Source organism: Tachyglossus aculeatus, chromosome 9 (assembly GCF_015852505.1).
Source record: "Tachyglossus aculeatus isolate mTacAcu1 chromosome 9, mTacAcu1.pri, whole genome shotgun sequence".
Classification (NCBI taxonomy): domain Eukaryota; kingdom Metazoa; phylum Chordata; class Mammalia; order Monotremata; family Tachyglossidae; genus Tachyglossus; species Tachyglossus aculeatus.
This window is the reverse complement of record NC_052074.1, coordinates 41,371,432-41,377,714: the sequence shown is the minus strand read 5'-3', so window position 1 is coordinate 41,377,714 and position 6,283 is coordinate 41,371,432.

Sequence of the window (6,283 nt, the reverse complement as noted above, 5' to 3'; positions counted from 1 at the left end):
CTCTCCCTTAGACAGAGAGCCCCTTGTAGGACAGGGACTGTCCCTGATCGGATTGGATTGTAATCACCCCAGGCCTTAGCCCAGACAGTGCTTGGCACATAGTAAGCGCTCAGCATGACTTGGTGGGAACAGCACGGGCTTGTCACTCCGCCACTTGTCAGTTGTGTGACTTTGGGCAAGTCACTTCTCTGTGCCTCAGTTACCTCATCTGTAAATTGGGGATTAAGACGGTGAGCCCCACGTGGGACAACCTGATCAGCTTGTATCTACCCCCATTCATTCATTCATTTATTCAAGCGTATTTATTGAGCGCTTACTGTGCGCAGAGCACTGGACTAAGCGCTTGGGAAGTACAAGTTGGCAACATATAGAGACGGTCCCTACCCAACGGCGGGCTCACAGTCTAGAAGGGGGGACAACCCCCGTGCTTAGAACAGTGCTTGGCACATAGTAAGTGCTTAACAAATGCCATCATCATCATCGACAACAGATCTGAGAAGCAGTGGAAAGAGCACGGGCTTGGGAGTCAGAGGTCATGGGTTCTAATCCCGTCTCCACCGCTTGTCAGCTGTGTGACTTTGGGCTAGTCACTTCACTTCTCTGGGCCTCAGTTACCTCCTCTGTAAAATAGGGATTAAGATTGCGAGCCTCACGTGGGACAACCCGATCAGGGAAGCAGCGTGGCTTAGAGGAAAGAGCATGGGCTTTGGAGTCACGCATCATGGGTTCGAATCCCGGCTCCGCCACATGTCTGCTGTGTGACCTTGGGTAAGTCACTTCACTTCTCTGGGCCTCTGTTACCTCATCTGTAAAATGGGGATGAAGACTGTGAGCCCCCCGTGGGACAACCTGATCACCTTGTAACCTCCCCAGCACTTAGTACTTTGCACATAGTAAGCGCTTAATAAATGCCATTATTATTATTATTATTATTATTATTATCCGCCAATTACTTTCATCAATCAATCGTATTTATTGAGCACTTACTTTCATTGTTAACTGCTTTCAAACTAGAGTGAATTTTTTACCCCTGGTGAGCTGGGTAGGTTGAAGGGGAGAGGGGCTGTTGGGATGGGCGCGGTGGTCTCTCCGGACGGCTGATGGGGCATTCTGAGATGGAGGGGCTCGCGGCGGTTGTCCTTATTGCCCTATTGGCTTACTCAGTTGCTTCCCGGGCAGAGTCTTCCCGATGATAATTCCTGCCCCTGGCTTCCACATATATTTCCACCGGATTATGCCTCTGTGAATTGAGGAATGCTGGGACTCGCGCTCTCCGTGGTTGGGGAACCAGCCCCAGCCAGGTTCCGTCAATGAGTTGGCCACACGGTATCTGGCTTCATTCATTCACATATTTATTGAGCGCTTACTGTGTGCAGAGCACTTGGGAAGTCCAAGTTGGCAACATATAGAGACGATCCCTACCCAACAGTGGGCTCACAGTCTAGAAGGGGGAGACAGACAACACAACAAAACATATTAACTAAATCAAATAAATAGAATAGTAAATATGTCCAAGTAAAATAAATAGGGTAATAAAATCTGTACAAATATATATATATATACAGGGGCTGTGGGGAGGGGAAGGAGGTAGGGTGGGGGGGATGGGGAAGAGGAGAGGAAAAAGGGGGCTCAGTGTGGGAAGGCCTCCTGGAGGAGGTGAGCTCTCAGTAGGGCTTTGAACGGAGGAAGAGAGGCTTCCCTTCATCGTGAGTGGGCCCCGGAATTTCGGTGGTCAAGGAACCAACCCTGGCCAGTTTCTGTCAGGGAGGTGACCACATGGTGTCCTGCTTTCCTTATTAATAATAATAATAATAATGATGGCATTTGTTAAGCGCTTACTATGTGCCAAGCACTGTTCTAAGCGCTGGGGGAGATACAATGCAATTGGGTTGTCCCACGTGGGGCTCACAGTCTTCATCCCCATTTGACAGATAAGGGAACTGAGGCCCAGAGAAGTGAAGTGGCTTGCCCAAAGTCACACAGCTGGGGATTAAGACTGTGAACCCCGTGTGGGGCAACTTGATCACCCTGTATCCCCCCCAGCGCTTAGAACAGTGCTTTGCAAATAGTAAGCGCTTAACAAATGCCATTATCATTATTATTATTTATTATTATTGTGGCGGAGCCGGGATTAGAACCCATGACCTCTGACTCCCAAGCCTGGGCTCTTTCCCCTGAGCCACTCTGCTTCTCCAGCAGTGTGGAAGGGACCTAGGCGCTCCATCGCTGACAAAATTGTAGGCCTGAGAATGGTGTCCCAATCTGTCAAAACGCTTTGCTTCCCGCAAGCCCTCAGGGTGGGTGGGAATTGCATCTGGGATGAGGTCCCGCCTTCTCAGGGCTTTAGAGAAGCAGGGTGGCTCAGTGGAAAGAGCCCGGGCTTTGGAGTCAGAGGTCACGGGTTCAAATCCCGGCTCCACCAATTGTCAGCCGTGTGACTTTAGGCAAGTCACTTCACTTCTCTGGGCCTCAATTACGTCACCTGTAAAATGGGGATAAAGATTGTGAGCCCCCTGAGGGGCAACCTGATCACCTTGTAACCTCCCCAGCGCTTAGAACAGTGCTTTGCACATAGTAAAATCTTAATAAATGCCATTATTATTATTATTTGGACTACTTGTCCAGCAGAGCTGTTGTCTTCACGCTTCCCCGCCCATGGGATCTCCTCCGGCCAGAGGCGTGGGGGCTGCCGAGGGGCTGGATGCCGAGTGGTTGAGGCAGACAGAATCTGAGACTAGGAATCAATCAATCAATCATGTTTATTGAGCGCTTACTGTGTGCAGAGCACTGTACTAAGCACTTGGGAAGTACAAGTTGGCAACATATAGAGACGGTCCCTACCCATCAGTGGGCTCACAGTCTAGAAGGGGGAGACAGAGAACAAAACCAAACATATTAACAAAATAAAATAGAATAAAAATAAAGTAAAATAAATAAATAGAGTACTAAATATGTACAAACATATATACATATATATAATCTCTCCAGTTCCCCTGCTCCAGCCTCCTGGAAGGTTGTCAGTTGTTGTGGTCCAGTTATCCCTGGGAGGCCAGTTTTCAGCTGCCCCATTTCGGCCCGGTTCCGATACAGTACCACGTATTTTGTTTTTCATCCTTAGGGGCCCCCTGCTGTAACTCCTGCCGCCAAGTTCCGTGTTTATGCCATGTTTATCAGCACTTATTACACTGCCTGGCACAAAGTAAGCACTTAGCAAATACCGTCATTATTATTATTTGGACCTGGGAGGGAAACGCGGAGTTTCCAGGTCGGGGAGGGGAGGAGGGGTCCCTGAGGAGAAGGGCTGTAGGACTGTGTAAAATCCACATACTTTTGGAATCCACATACCCAGTGCTTAGAATAGTGGTTCACACATAGTAAGCGCTTAACAAATGCCATCATTTGCTCATCATCGTTATCATCAACAGAGAAGCAGCTTGGCTCAGTAGAAAAGAGCATGGATTTTGGAGTCAGAGGTCATTCATTCATTCATTCAATCGTATTTATTGAGCACTTACTGTGTGCAGAGCACTGTACTAAGCGCTTGGGAAGTACAAGCTGGCAACATATAGAGACGGTCCCTACCCAACAGTGGGCTCATGGGTTCAAATGCTGGCTCCGCCAATTAATAATAATAATAATAATTTTGGTATTTGTTAAGTGCTTACTATGTGGAGAGCACTGTTCTAAATGCTGGGGAGGATACAACATGATAATAATAATAATAATAATAATAATAATGGCATTTATTACATGCTTACTATGTGCAAAACACTGTTCTAAGTGCTGAGGAGGATACAACATGATCAAGTTGTCCCATGTGGGGTTCACAATCTTAACCCCCATTTTACAGATGAGGTAACTGAGGCCCAGAGAAGCTAAGTGACTTGCCCAAAGTCACACAGCTGCCAAACGGCAGAGCTGGGATTTGAACCCACGACCTCTGACTCCCAAGCCCATGTTCTTTCCACTGAGCCAGGCTGCAATTGTCAGCTGTGTGACGTTGGGCGAGTCACTTCACTTCTCTGGTCCTCAGTTACCTCATCTGTAAAATGGGGATTAAGACTGTGAGCTGCCCGTGGGACAGCCGATCACCTTGTAACCTCCCCAGCGCTTAGAACGGTGCTTTGCACATAGCAAGCACTTCATAAATGCCATTATTATTATTATTATTATTATTAATCAGACGTGTGATATCATATATGTCCCTTGTCTGTTATCAGGGAGGGTCAACTGAGAGACCTAGTCACCAAATTCTCCCCATAATGAAGCATTCTGTGGTTCCTACAGACAAAAGAAGGAGACTTTTTCATTTAAAAACCATGCATTTTTTATTTTTGTCACTACAAGGGTTTAGGTGCCCCCTCAGAAGATCTGCGTTCTCACCCTGGCCCTGCTGAGTGACCTCAGGGAAGTCACTTAACTTCTCTGTGCCTCAGTTTCCTCGTCTATAAAATGGGAATTAAATCTCCCTCCCTCCCACTCAGACTGCGAGCGCCGCGTGGAACAGGGACTGTGTCCAACCTGATTATCTTTTATTTGCCTCAGTGCTGGGCACAAAGTGAACACTTCCCAAATACCACCCTCCCGGTCTAGTTTACAAGGCTGAAGAGGGCCAGAAGACTGTCAGGGAAACCATTTTACTTCTCCTCGGGGATCATTTCCCACCCAAATAGTCATAAAGCTCCAACACCGAGGCAGCGTCAAAATCGCCAACCTCGGTCAGCGTGATATTTTGCGCGGCGCTTCGGCGGCGGAGGAAGGGAAACTGTTTGTGAGGCAAAAAAGACGTACCAGCTGTAGATCCTTTCTCCCAGTTTTTTTGAAATAGAAAAAAAAAATGAAAACCTTAGCCAGACAATTTCTCACCTACTCATCTCCGTCTAAAACAAGACACCATCTGTTACATATCTACTTAATGGGTAGCAGGGCAGAACACAGCCTGGGAGTCTCTGTGATACACTATACCAATCACCGGGGGTTACTGTTTGGATTTAGGATTTGGAGAGGGGGGTCTTGATCCGGGCAGGAGAGAACAGCTGGTAATTAAACAGCAGCTGGAGGCAATCAGTGATGATGAACAAAATAGCCACCACCCCTAGAGATGGGGGTCATCAGTGGCCGGGGGGCTGGAGGTATGGAATCCATTGATCTCTGGGACCGGGGGGCTACTAAATTTGGTTTTTGACTAGTTGGGAGGGGGAGGCTGCTGATTTCTTTATGAAGTGAGAGAGATCTCCCCCTCCAGACTGTAAGCTCCTTGTGGGCAGGGGGCTGTCCCTAACAACTCTGTTGTTAACCATGATGGCATTTGTTAATAATAATAATTATTCATTCATTCATATTTATTGAGCGCTTGCTGTGCGCAGAGCACTGTACTAAGTGCTTGGGAAGTACAAGTTGGCAACAGATAGAGACGGTCTCGACCCAACAGTGGGCTCACAGTCTGGTATTTGTTAGGTGCTTACGATGTGCCAAACGCTGTTCTAAGCATTGAGTTAGATATAAGGTTGTCCCACGTGGGGCTCACAGTCTTAATCCCCATTTTACAGATCAATCAATCAATCATATTGAGTGCTTACTGTGTGCAGAGCACTGTACTAAGCGCTTGGGAAGTACAAGTTGGCAACATATAGAGACAGTCCCTACCCAACAGTGGGCTCACAGTCTAAAAGATGAGGTAACAGGCCCAGAGACGTTAAGTGGCTTGCCCAAGGTCACACAGCAGACAAGTGGCAGAGCTGGGATTAGAACCCATGACCTCTGACTCCCAAGCCCGGGCTCTTACTACTAAACCACACTGCTTCTCCATGTGCTGCCTCTCTAAGTTAAGCGCTTACTATGTGCCAAGCGCTGAGGTAGATACAAGGTGATCAGGTTATCCCCTGTTGGGCTCACAGCCTTTAATCCCCATTTTACCGATGAGGTAACTGAGGCCCAGAGAAGTGAAGTGACTTGCCCAAAGTCACACAGCTCACAGGTGGTGGAGCTGGGATTGGAACTCATAATAACAATAATGGCATTTGTTAAGGGTTTACTATGTGCAAAGCACTGTTCTAAACACTGGCAAGGATACAAGGTGATCAAGTTGTCCCACGTGGCGCTCACAGTCTTCAACCTCATTTTACAGATGAGGTAACTGAGGCTCAGAGAAGTTAAATGACTTGCCCAGGGTCACACAGCAGACATGTGGCGGAGCCAGGATTCGAACCCATGACCTCTGACTCCCAAGTCCGTGCACTTTCCACTAAGCCACGCTGCTTCCCTAGCCACGGTGGGGCTTAAT